General features: G+C 37.0%; 1 protein-coding gene and 1 pseudogene across 1 annotated transcript in view; both read left to right on the plus strand.

Moving 5' to 3' along the window:
• The window catches only part of LOC100999807 (chondroitin sulfate synthase 3), a 294,375-nt gene that overhangs the window by 236,004 nt on the left and 43,771 nt on the right, over window positions 1–14,600 (plus strand). The gene's annotated exons all lie outside the window — the stretch shown is intronic.
• On the plus strand, window positions 2,408–9,264 carry LOC101000492 (annotated as a pseudogene).

Here is a 14,600-nt window from a genome sequence, read left to right on the forward strand (position 1 = left end):
GTGGATTTTAACTCTGGTAGCTGTATGGCAGATGGAGTTGAGAAAGAAGAGAGTGGACCCATTTCAAAAGCTACTGAAATAGTCCAGGCATGAGCTGATGAGATACAGACCTAAGCACTGGCAGGAATAATGGAAAGAAAATAATGGTTTAAGATTTCTCTAGAAATTAAAAAGACAGGACTTTATTCACTCCTGAGTCATTCAACAAGAAGGTAATCATATTAAGCAGAGATTTTAATTACCAGTAGATTTGAATCAGAATCTCATTCTTTGTAACAGTTGAGCCACAAAATTTTTTCACAATTCTGTCCTGAAAGAAATTAAATATTGTTTTGATTTTTTAATTTTCGTGTTATTTTATCCACCAGGAATACTGGTGGGTAAAATAAAAAGATTTATTTAAAATATAAAGCATATAATACCTGTTCTTGAACTCACCACCCATCCCACGAACCAGATCATCATCAATAAGTGAGTCTGTTTACTTCTTCCCTATTTTAATCTCAGGTTCTCAAAGCTCAATAAGACTTAAAAGGCCTCATGTGCCTTCAAAATTGTTAGGGGTTTCTTGTCTCCACTGGCTCCAAACAATATCAAATGTTCAAAACTGTTTCCTACCTTTGTTCTTTCTGTATTTTCCCTTACATATAAATCTCTAGTCTTCAGAGAGAACTAAGAAAAAAAATCACTCCTCTCAATATATTGTCTCCTACTATTTAAAAACGAGACATTTATGGATGAAAGAAAATTAGATTCCCTAGATGTTTTGTAGGTTCTGTTTGCACATCTCCGGGAATGGAGATCTTGTATCCTGTCATTTTCCATGCTATTTAATACACCCAAAATACATCTTCCTACAACTCTTTTCCCTTATCAGTCCTGTGGAACCACACAGAAAATGTTCATTTCTTTTCTGACAGCTCATCAGGTATGTGAAGATTATTATGACACTCTAAGTTTTCTCTTTTCTAACTAAATATCTGAGTATTTTCAGTATATCTTCTTGGTTTTAAATCATTTTGCCATCCTGATCCTTTTTCCCTGAAGCACTATGTTATATATATTGGTTAAAAGTTTAAATGACAATGGGCATAATACAAATGTGTGAGTTTAACTGAGGATATATCAGAAATGTTGCACATTAAACATCTGAGAATGTCTTCTCTTTCATTAAAGATATACTCTCATTTATTTATTAACATGTCTCTAGGTCAACTGTTTGTTTTCCTACTTTTATTAGAGTCAACAGTAAAAGGATATATTAATTTAAATCTTAGATATAAAATTTAAATATTTTTCTCTTAAATATTCCGTGAGAAAAAAGCAACAGTACAAACATGATGATCAAGATCCTGAAAATTTGGCTACAGTGTGAGAAGGAAGATAGTTGTTTACAGTAGCAACTGTAACATCTGGGGAGAGTTTATACCCAATCTTTTTTTTTTTTTTTTAATTTTTTTTTAAATTTATTTATTATTATTATACTTTTAAGTTGTAGGGTACATGTGCATAACGTGCAGGTTTGTTGGCGATGTATGTTTGTGCCATGTTGCTGTGCTGCACCCATCAACCGCCATTTACATCAATGCATAACCCCCAATGCAATCCTCCCTCCCCCTCCCTGCGCGATAGGCCCCGGGTGTGTGATGTTCCCCTTCCTGAGTCCAAGTGATCTCATTGCTCAGTTCCACCTAAGGAGTGAGAACATGCGGTGTTTGGTTTTCTGTTCTTGTGATAGTTTGCTAAGAATGATGGTTTTAGCTGCATCCATGTCCCTACAAAGGACACAAACTCATCATTTTTATGGCTGGATATATTCCATGGTGTATATGTGCCACATTTTCTTAATCCAATCTGTCACTGATGGATACTTTGGGTTGATTCCAAGTCTTTCGTTATTGTGAATAGTGTCAGCAATAAAACATGCGTGTGCATGTGTCTTTATAGCAGCATATTTATAATCCTTTGGGTATATACCAGTAATGGGATGGCTGGGTCATATGGTACATCTAGTTCTAGATCCTTGAGGAATCGCCATAATTGCTTTCCATAATGGTTGAACTAGTTTACAATCCCACCAAATGGCAAAGTGTTCCTATTTCTCCACATCCTTCCAGCACCTGTTGGTTTCCTGACTTTTAATGATTGCCATTCTAACAGGTGTGAGATGGTATCTCATTGTGGTTTTGATTTGCATTTCTGATGGCCAGTGATGATGTGAGCATTTTTTCATGTGTCTGTTGGCTGTATGAATGTCTTTGAGAACAAGTTCGTTCATATCGTTTGCCCACTTTTGATGGGGTTGTTTGTTTTTTTCTTTGTAAATTTTGTTTGAGTTCTTTTGTAGGTTCTGGATATTAGCCCTTTGTCAGGATGAGTAGATTTAAAACTTTTCTCCCATTCTGTAGGTTGCCTGTTCACTCTGATGGTAGTTTCTTTTGCTGTGCAGAAGCTCTTTAGTTTAATTAGAGAGTGGGGGCCAATATTCAACATTCTTAAAGAAATACCCAATCTTAAGAGTCAAGAATGTTGCCGTATGGCAATGTGGACCCAACATTGTTACAACTTCTATCTCCAAGCCAGCTGGAAGTCTGTTTTTGGTTTTTGCTTTTTGTTTGTTTGTTTGTTTGTTTGTTTTGGTTTTTTGATGTGAAATTTTTTGATTTGTAAATTTGGTAGCCAATTGAAAGAAGGAAGGAAAAGAGGAGAGAGAGAGAGAGGAGAGAGAGAGAGGAAAAAGAGAACTCTGTGTGTCAATATTGTGCTAGCCAAAAAATACAAATGCAAAATACAAAAAAAAAATAGTAATAATTCAAACAAAATTTCTGTAGGGCAGACATAGCAATTTTGTAACTCTTGCTTACCAATCCCTGCTACAGATGTTGTTTAAGAATAGAAGCTCCTTGGGCAGAAGCGTAGAGCAAAAGAGGCACAGCTGGGCTAAGGAGGCCATTCGAGGCCTGAGCCAGCCACCAGGAACCAGGACAATATCTAGCCAACCAAGGACACATCTCCTCAGGCATCTAAGGGCAGGCTGTGACCAGAGGTAGGTGTAGGCTGTCAGCAAGGTAGGTCATACAGGGTAGGCGGGCTTTATCCAAAATGCCGGTGGAGCAAGCCTGGAAGGACCACAGGGCCACATGGTTCTGGTGATGGGCGTGGCTTAGATGTAGGGAACTCAGAGGCCAGCCAGCTAGTGGGAAATGTGAAACTGAAACCAGTTAAATGGCAGGGGGTGGACTACAGGCAAGAAGGTTAGATAGAAAGCTGACACTAGAAGAATGGCAGAGAGCCAAGACTGCTGAATTTTTATCCTAGAATACATTTCATTCTTTATGCCCAGAAGCAGTATTGGCTCAAGAGCTAAAATGAGGCTGGGAATTGGCAAGGATGATATAAAGATAATAGAGGCCACATAGAGAATAAACCCTTAATCTGATTTAGCAATCAGCAAAATATTGCTAAAGTCGTGATAAATTATGAGATAAGAATATATTAACTGAAGAGCTCATACTGTTCCAGTAGGTTGGACCCAAATCCCTTTTGTTAAAGTAGAGCAATGATGAGACTATTAAAAATAATACAGTCATGTGTCCCTTAAGTGAATGCATCATTCTGAGAATATGTTCTGAGAAATGCATTTTTGGTGAATTCATCATTGTGTGGTTATCATAGAGTGTATTTATGCAAATATAGATGGTATAACCTACTACACACATAGGCTATATTGTATAGCCTATTGCTCCTAGGGCTATACACCTGTATAGCAAATTACTGTACTGAATACTATAGGCAACTGTAAGGCAAAGGAAAGTATCTAAACGTAGAAAAGTTAATTTGTTGCACTACAACATTACAACAATTATATCACTAGGCAATAAAAATGTTTCAGCTCCATGATAATTTTACGAGACCACTGACCATATATGCAGTCCATCATTGATTGAAACATCATCTAAAACATCAGTTCAGCCAAGGGTAGAAATTGGCCCAAGGAGGTCCATTGAGCAAGACACATTGGAATGAACCTTGAAGACAGAAGTAGAAATTACAATAGGTGATTGTTTTTTCTCATCATATGAAGTTCGGAAGCTCAGGGCAAGCAGTGTGGGCTCTGTCACACCTTAGCAGAATATGAAGTCTATGGGAGCTCCAGATTAGAGTATGTATGATAACTTTACATCTTCGTCACTCATAAAAGAGGAGAGCAACACTTTGTTAGAAGATGGAACAAAAGCAATTTTTTGAGAATAGGAGCTGCTTTATTTTAAGTTAAAATTCTTTTCTTCTGTGCTGCTAATTAGAACATGTGGCTTCCCTCTTGGGATTTTACAACATAAAATCAAAACCATACAGTTCCACTCTGAATACTCTACCTTTAAAATATGGTGAAGAATATTCATAATAATCATTAGAGCTGCCATTATAATAGGTATTGATTATTGTGGAGAAATTGGAAACAAAAGCAAATATTTTTAAGGCTTCTACAATATTATATTGCTTACTAGTATGATTTTAAAACAAATTTTTAGCCAATTATTTTAATAATAGCTTACCTCGAATAATAGATCTTACCTCAAAAGTAGAACTACTTCCTACTACAGCCAAATTTGGCTATCAAGTCAAGTGTAGTGACGGAATTTTGAAGCATTTTTTAAAAAATTCCTATAATGGCTCATGGAATATTGTGACAGCTTTTGGGATTCCTGTGTCTTTGCAATCCATGCCATGACTATATGCAAGCAAACATGTCTAAAGGAACTTCAGTTGGTATTGATCTTGGCACTACCAACTGTTGTGTGGGCATCTTCTGGCATGAACAAGTAGAGATAATTGCCAGTGATCAGGGAAGCAGAACCACTCCAAGCTATGTCATCTTCACTGATACTGAATGATTGATCAGTGATGCCGCAAAGAATCAAGTTGCAGTGAATCCCTAACAACATGGTTTTTGATGCCAAGTGTCTGACTGGATGGACATTTGATGATGCTGTTGTCCAGTCTAATATGAAGCATCACCCCTTCATAGTGGTGAATGAGCCCAAGGTCCAAGTAGACTACAAGGGAGAGACAAAAAGCTTCTGTTCAGAGGAAGTGTTCTTTATGGTTCAGATAAAGATGAAGGAAATTGCAGAAACCTACCTTGGAAAGACTGTTACCAATGCTGTGGTCACAGTGCCAGCTTACTTTAATGACTCTCAGCAACAGGCTGCCAAAGATGCTGGAACAATTGTTAGTCTCAATGTACTTAGAATTATCAGTAAGCCAACCGCTGCTGCTACTGCTTATAGACAAAAAGGTTGGAGCTGAAAGAAACATGCTGATCTTTGACCTGGGAGCACTTTTGATGTGTCAGTCCTCATCATTTAGAATGGAATATCTGACGTTATATCTACAGCCATAGTCACCCACTTGGGTGGAGAAGACTTTGACAACTGAATGGTCAACCATTTTATTACTGAGTTCATGCACAAGCACAAGCACAAGCACAAGCACAGGCAGGACATCAGTGAGAACAATAGAACTGTCCAATGCCTCCATACTTCTTGTGAATGTGCTAAGCGTACTCTCTCTTCCAGCACCCCGGCCAGTATTGAGATCTGTTTTCTCTGTGCAGAAATTGACTTCAATACTTCCATTGCCCATGCTTTATTTGAAGAATTGAATGCTTACCTGTTCCATGGCACTCTAGACTCAATAGAGAAAGCCCTTGGAAATGCCTAACTAGACACGTCACAGATCCATGTTATTGTCCTGGTTCATGGTTCTATTTGTATCTCCAACGTTTAGTAGCTTCTCCAAGACTTCTTTGATGAAAATGAGCTGAATGAGTATCAAGCCTGATGAGGCTGTTGCTTATGGTACAACTGTCCAGGCAGCCATCCTATCTGAAAGCAAATCTGAAAATGTTCAAGATATGCTGCTCTTGGTTGTCAATTCCTCTTTTTCTTAGTATTGAAACTGCTGATAGAGTCATGACTGTCCTCATTAAGCATAATCCCACCATTCCTGCCAAGCAGACATAGACCTCATTATGTACTTTGACAACCAGCGTGGTGTGTTTATTTAGATTTATCAAGGAGAGAGTGCCATGACTAAGGACAACAACCTGCTTGGCAAGTTTGAACTCACAGTCATTCCTCCTGCATCCCATGGTGTTCCTTTGCTTTAAGTCACTTTTGATATTGATGCCAATGGCATCCTCAGTGTCTCTTCTGTGGCCCAGAGTAAGTAAAGGAGAACAAAGTTATTATCACTAATGACAAGGGCCATTTGAGCAAGGAAGACATTGAATGTATGGTCCAGGAAGCTGAGAAATACAGAGCTGAAGATGAGAAGCAGAAGGACAAGATGTCATCCAAGAATTCAGTTGAATGCTATGTATTCATCATGAAAGCAGCTGTTGAAGATGAGAAACTTCAAGGCAAGATTAACGTTGAGCACAAACAGAAGATTCTTGATAAGGGTATTAAAATTATCAATGGCTGGATAAGAATCAGATGCAGAAGAAGGAAGAATTTCAACATCAAAGTCTGGAGAAAGTCTACAGTCACGTAATTACCAAGCTGTACCAGAGTACAGGAGGCACACCAGGAGGAATGCCTGGGGGATTCCCTGATGGCGGAACTCCTCTCTCTGCTGGAGCTTCCCCAGGGCCCCCATTGAAGAGGTTGACTAAGTCAACCCAAATATAGGTGTCGCACTGTTCCACACAGTTAAAACATTGAAGGACTCAAATTTGTAGCAAATTCTGTGGCCGTCTTAAAGTTGAGCTGCTATAGTTAACTACCAACCAATCTCAATACTTGAATATGGAACATGTGCACAGGGGAGGTACATAACATTGCACTTTATAAGTACTGTATTGTAACTGGAAAATGTAATGTCTTAAAAAAAACTATATTTAAAATTGGCACCAAAAAATTCTATAATAATATGGTTTTCACATAACCAGACTAGCAGTCAGTATCTACTGAGGAGATGGGGGTCTTCATAGAGTACTTTGAAACTCACAAGTGTACATATGCAATGATGATGTATTTAAAATAAATTGTGACTATTTGGTATCTATTTCATTTGGTGGAACCTTTGTTCTCAATCACTCAAACATTTATTCTCCAAAGTGAGAGTCATGACCTTTTGTTCATAATTTTTCTTTTCCAACTGGAAAACTGAAACCTCACTTTTTGGAAATGTTACTTTTAGCTAACAAGGAAATAGAATATTCCAATTTGATTATGTTTTAGGAAATTATTTTTAAAGTAAGGTATCTAGATCAATCTCTTTTTAAAGGGTTGTTTTGTTTAAACTACTTACCAATTCAGCTGGTCATTTTTATTATTGTTGTAGGAATTAATTACATGATATCGAAAGATAAATGAGAGTATAAATTCAAGATCATCAAAGCCTTTCCTTGCAATTGTTTCTAAGCAAAAATTATCCAGACAGTTTCTGTTATTAAATGTGCAAGGAGATCCGAGGTCATCTGATCAAGTCCCAAATTTCCACTTTCCAAAGACAGAGAATCCATGGTCTTCACCTTAATAGCTGCCTTAGTGAGTGCTCAGTGGTACTGAAAGGGCCAAGCCTCAGAAAATAGGGCAGAGTCAGGATCCCATATGGGTGAACTTGAAGATTTCCCTTAATCAGAACACAGTAGATGGTGAAAAGGAGGAGCGAGCCAGAGGAAAGGGAGCCACCTCTAAAGAGACATTAATAATGTATCTGGTACTCGTTCTTCATTCTGTCTTCTATAAGAGTATGGAAGTATATTGTGGCCTTATTTAACACATTGATCTATTGTTAATGCTATCTTCTCATGAAAGTGCGTTGCTGGCATTTCAGTATATCTATTCCAAAATAATAAATCCTTAATTACAACAGACAAATTTTTTTGTGTGGATAAAAGCCTAGTGATTGCCTTACCCATAAAGAGCTAGCTAGTTATCTCTCCAGACTGTTTCTTTCGTTTGATCATTATCACAACTTGTCTAATAGAACTAGTGTGAGTTCATCATTTGAAATAGAAAGGCAATAATCCTCCAGAGTAGGCTGTGATTACAAGACATACTACTGAATGTACTAGGAAAAAGAAGCAGACCATGAGACAAAGGGATTTTTAAAAGCCCACTACGGGACCAGAGTTCTAAGATAGGCCAAATTAATCTATGCTATTTGAATTGAAATATATGAATCTACATAGTAAGTGCTATTTTGTATCTGGCTTCTTTCACTCAAAATTATGTTTGCCCTCATCTGTGTTGTTGCATGGAGTGATGGTTTGCTCATTCTCTTGATGTATTCATTCATTCTACTGGTTGATATTTGGGCCATTTCTAATTCAGGGTTATTGCTACTATTGGGGCCATTGCATACTATCACTACTTTGAAAATTGTTGGACATGTCTTTTGGTGAACATATGTATATTTATTTTACATACCAAGGAGTAGAAATCATATCCATAGGGTGTGTGTGTGTACATATATATATATATATATATTCAGCTATATTGGGTACTTCCAAACTATTTTCCAAAGTAGTTGAATCAATTGTATACTTTTACTGAGTGCATATGAAAGTATTACTTTATATTCAGGAAAAAGTAAATATTAAACTTCAGAATGGCAAACTTCAGCTTTACAATGCTGTCTTCTTTTTATTAAGTCGTTCAATCTGAGGGTGTCTAGAGATTGATTGTAATGATTTGTGGGTAGCCTTAGATTTCTATGCTTAAAGGGTTTAAGAGGTGTTTCTTCTATAAATATATCTTTCCAAGCAAAAAATATTCACAAGTATTTCCATGTTTACCAATGAAAAACCATGTAATGACTTTTGATATAAATAATAGTACTTTAGAACGCAGAAAAGTCTTCCTAAAACTCCAAGTGGAGCAAGATGGCTGACTCCAGTTTCCTGGTACTTATCCCCTGTCCCCCAAAAGGGACTAAACAACAAATATATGGTTAATTGCTGGATACGAAATCAACACACAAAAATCAGTAGCATTTCTAAACACTAATATTACACTATCAAGTAAAAAATTTTTATTTGCAATAGCTGCATAAAAGTCAAGTATCTAGGAATAAATTTAACCAGTGAAATAAAAGATATCTACACTAAAAACTATGAAACATTGATGAAAGAAATTGAAGAAGGCACAATTAAGTGGAAAGAAACCCCATGTTCATAGGTTGGAAGAAATAATATTGTTAAAATGTCCATACTACCTAAAGGAAACTACAGATTCAATATAATTCTTATCAAAATACCAATGAAACTCTTCAGAGAAATGGAAAAAAAATCTTAATTTTTTATGGAACTAAAGACACCAAATAAATAGCCAAAGCAATCATGAGAAAAAAGAACAAAGCTGGAGTCATCACACTGCCTGACTTCAAAATACAGTACCATAATATAGTAATATAGTAATACAGTAATATAGTAATCAAATGTATTAGGCCCTTCTCTCATTGCTATAAAGAAATATCTGAGATGGGATGATTTATAAAGAAGAAAGGTTTAATTGGCTCGCAGTTCTGCAAGCTGTAAGCCAATTACAAAGAAGCATGATGCTGGCATTTGCTTGGCTTCTGGGGAGGCCTCAGGAAACTTACAATCACAATGGAAGGAAAAGGGGGAACCAGCACACCACATGGCTGGTGCAGGAGGAAGAGAGAGGGAGGGGCAGTGCTACACACATTTAAACAACAAGATCTTATGAGAACTCACTCACTATCATCAGAACAGCACCAAGGGTCTGGTGCTAAACCATTCATGAGAAACCACTCACACAATCCAGTCACCTCCCACCAGCCTCCATCTGCAACACTGGGGATTACAATTGAATATGAGATTTGGGTGGAGACACATATCCAAACCATAACATCAAAACTACTGTGTTGCTGGCATAAAAACAGATAAATAAACCAATGGAACATAATCAAGAGCCCAAACATAGTTCATACAGCTATGTCTAACTGATTTTTGACAAAGGTGCCAAGAACACACGTTGGGGAAGAGATAGTATCTTCAATAAATGTTACTGGGAAAATTGGATATCCACATGCAGAAGAATGAGGCTACACCCCTACCTCTCACCATACACAAAATCAACACAAATTCTAGACTATAAGGAGAATATTAAAGACTTAAATATAAAACCTGAAATGATGAAACTACAAGAAGGGAAAATGCTTTATGGCATTGGCCTGGGCAAGAATTTTTAAACCAAGACCTCAAATATGCAGGCAGTAAAAACAAAAACAGACAAATGAGATTACATCAAACTAAAAAGCTTTTGCACAGCAAAGGAAACAACAAAGTAAGGAGACAATGTAGAGAATGGGAGAAAAATATTTGCAAACTATACATCTGACAGTGGGTTAGTATCCAGAATATATAAGGAATTTAAACAACAGCGAAAAAACTAAATTACCCCATCAAGAAAATGGACAAATGATATTAATAGACATTTCTAAAAGAAGACATACCAATGACCAGTGAATACATGAAAAGAAAAATATTCAACATCACTAATCATCCAGGAAATGCAAATCAATACTACCATGAGATACTAGCTCATTCCAGTTAGAATAGCTATCATTAAAAAGACAAGAGAAAAGTATTGGCAAAGATATGGAGAAAAGGCAACATTTAAACACTGTTGGTGGTACTGTAAATTAGTATGTCCATTATGGATAACAGTATGGAGATTCCTCAAAAAATTAAAAATACAACTATCATATGACCCTGCAATCCCACTATTTAATATATATCCAAAGGAAATATAATCAGTATGTTGAAGATACATCTACACTCCCATGTTTATTGTAGCACTATTTGTAATAGTCAAGATATACAATCAACCTGTGTTCAACAATAGATTAATGGTTAAAGAAAATGTGACACACACACACACACACACACACACACACACACACAGAGTGTAATATTATCTAGCCATAAAAAAGAATGAAATCCTTCATGTTGCCAGGTGACGGTTGAATCAGGAGGATATTGTGTTGAATGAAATAAGCAAGATATAGTAAGACAAATACTACATGATCTCACTCATATGTGGAAACTTAAAAAAAAATGGTGTTATCAAACATACCAGAGAGTAGATCAGTGATTACCAGAGACTGGAGAGGGAAGGGAGAGGAAGGGGAAGAGGCTGGTTAATAGGCAGAAGTTACAATTAGATAGGAAAAATATGTTCTTGTATTCTATTGTACGGTAGAATTAACCATCACTAAATGGTTAACAGTAAGATATTATATATTATGAAATACAGAAGATAGGCTTTTTAAAATATTTTCTTCGCAAAGAAATGATAAATGCATTTATCATTAAGGTAATGGATACTGAATACCCTGATTTCATCATTATACGTACATATTGAAACATTAAATTGTACCCCATGAATACCTACAATTATAGTGTGTTAATTAAAAAAAAAAAACAAGCATTTTCATTTGTTTTTTGTTTTGTTTTGTTTTTTGAGACAGAGTTTCATTCTTGTCGCCCAGGCTGGAGTGCAATGGCGGGATCTCGGCTCACTGCAACCTCCACCTCCAGGGTGCAAGTGATTCTCCTGCCTCAGCCTCCCCAGTAGCTGCGATTACAGGTGCCTGCCACCATGCCCAGCTATTTTTTTTGTATTTTTAGTAGAGATGGGGTTTCACCACATTGGCCCGGCTGGTCACGAACTCCTGACCTTAAGTGATCTGCCTTCCTCAGCCTCCCAAAATGTTGGGATTACAGGCATGAGCCATGGTGCCGGGCCTTCATATGTTTTTATCTCATGGCAGTACTGCTTGCCTTGTTTCCACATGATATATCTGAGATCCAAAGAAGTTAAAAGGTTAAAGCGTTTGTATAAATAGCATCGTTCCATATCAGATCTTGGACTATGATCTAGATGTGAAGGCTGCCAGCCATGATGTCATTCTTCATGGATACAGGTGTAGAATTGTGAGCCAAAGTCTTTAAAGCATATGTGAATTGTGATCGTATCAACTGAGCTTTATTTATTCCAGGTAGTCAATACCACTGCTAATTTGCATGGTTGCTTTATGTTAGTTAATACATTTGTTTCCTTTTGTAAAAAATTAGAAATTGAGTCAATGAAAGATTAAATGCCTGCCTTAACATTACGAGAAAATGACATTCCTTTTATGAACTTCCAGTTAAAGATGTCTTCAACTTCTGTAACATCAAGCATTTTAACAGCCTATGTGTATTATTAGGCCATTCTTGCATTGCTGTAAAGGAATACCCATGACTGGGTAATTTATAAAGAAAAGAAATTTAATTGGCTCCTGATTCTGTAGGGTATAGAGGAAGCATGGTGCTGGGCATCTGCTCAGCTTCTAATGAGGCCTCAGGGAGCTTACAATCTGGCAGTAGGCAAAGTGGGAGCTTGCATGTCACATGGAAAAGGAGGAATGAGAGCGAGTAGGGGGAAGATAATACACACTTTTATTTGATTTCATTTTTTGCTTTTTACAATTTTTACCTTTATATTGACAAGTAATTTTTTAAACCTCAAGTTTAGGGGTACATGTGCAGGTTTGTTATACAGGTAAACCCATGTCATGGGGGGTTGTTGTACAGATTATTTTGTTACCCAAGTATTAACCTCAGCAACCATAGTTGTTTTTCCTGATCTCCTCCCTCCTCCCACCCTCCATCCTCCTGAAGGGTGCTGTTTCCCTCTATGTGTACATGTGTTCTCATCACTGTTCCCCGTTTGTGTTGTTTTCCTCTATATGTACATGTGTTCTCATCATCTTGCTCCCATTTATAAGTGAGAACATGTGTTATTTGGTTTTCTGTTCCTACATTATTTTGCTAAGGATAATGATCTCCATCTCCGTTCACGTTCCTGCAAAGTACATGATCCCATTCTTTTTATGGCTGCATAGTATTCCATGGTGTATATGTACCATATTTTCTTTATTAATCTATCATTTATGGGCACTTAGGTTGATTCCATGTCTTTAGCATTGTGAATAGTGCTGCAGTGAACACATGCCTGTGTCTTTATGATAGAATGATTTGTATTCCTTTGGGTATAGACTCAGTAATGGAATTGCTGGGTAGAATGGTAGCTCTGCTTTCAGGTCTCTGATGAATCACCACACTGTTTTCCACAATGGTTAAAACTAATTTACACTCCCACCAATAGTGTATAAATGTTTCTTTTTCTCCTCAACCTGGCCAGCACCTCTCATTTTTTGGTATTTTATTAATAGCCATTCTGACTGGTGTGAGATGGTATTTCACTGTGGTTTTGATTTGCATTTCTCTAATGATCAGTGATGTTGTTGAGCTTTTTTATATGCTTATTGGTTATATGTATGTCTTCTTTCGAAAAGTGTCTGTTCATGTTCTTTGCCCACTTTTTAGTGGGGTTGTTTGTGTTTTTTATTGTAAATTTGTTTAAGTTCCTTATAGATGCTGGATATTAGAACTTTGTCAGATGCATAACTTGAAAAAAATTATCTCCTATTCTCTAGGTTGTCTGGTAACTCTGTTGGTAGTTTCCTTTGCTGTGCGGGGTTTTTAGTTTAATTGTATCCCATTTATCAATCTTGCTTTGGTTGCCATTGCTTTTGGCATCTTCATTATGAAACCTTTGCCTGTTCATATGTCCAGAATGGTGTTGCCTAGGTTACCTTCCAGGGTTTTTATAGTTTTGTGTTTTATATTTAAGTCTTTAATCCATCTTGAGTTGATTTGTGTATATGTTGTAAGGAAGTGGTCCAGTTTCCATCTTCTTCATATGGCTAGCCAGTTATCCCAGCACCATTTATTGATGTGTCCGTTACCCAATTCCAAAGTTGCTTCCACATTTTCAGGTATCTTTATGGCAAGATCCCACTCCTTGGTACCAATTTTCTGTATTAGGCTGTTCTTGCATTGCTATAAAGAAATAGCTGTGACTGGGTAATTTATAGAGAAAAGAAATTTAACTGGCTCATGGTTCTGCAGGTTGCACAGGAAGCATAGTACCAACATCTGCTTCTGGGGAGGCCTCTGTAAACTTATAATTATGGCTGAAGGCAAAGTAGGAGGTTGCACGTCACATGGTGAAAGCAGGAGCAAGAGAGAGTGGGGGGAGGGAGGTGCCACACACTTTTGAAAGACCAGATCTTGTGTGAACTCAGAGCAAGAGCTCACTGTCACAAAGACAGCACCAAGTCGTAAGAGGTCTGCCTCCATGATCCAAACACCTGCCACTAGGCCCCACCTCCAGCATTGGGGATTAAAATTCAACATGAGATTTGGGCAGGGACAAACATCCAAACTATATCAACATATGGTGGCAACCCATTATGAGAGATTATTATATTAAATGAGACTGAGTATCTAAAGAGTGAGAATTGCATTATTGACTAAAATTCTGGTCTAACAAGGGTCAGCTACCTTTCTCAGAATTTGACAGATTTGCCACTGTGCATTTATTGGTTAAAAACACCAGTATCTGTATACAAGTTTCTTTAATGAAATGTAAAATTACAGTAATTTTTAAAATATGAATTATGCTTGAAAATTTTATTCAGCCATTAAAATGATGTTTATAAACTATTTGAAA

This window comes from Papio anubis, chromosome 5 (assembly GCF_008728515.1).
Source record: "Papio anubis isolate 15944 chromosome 5, Panubis1.0, whole genome shotgun sequence".
NCBI lineage: Eukaryota > Metazoa > Chordata > Mammalia > Primates > Cercopithecidae > Papio > Papio anubis.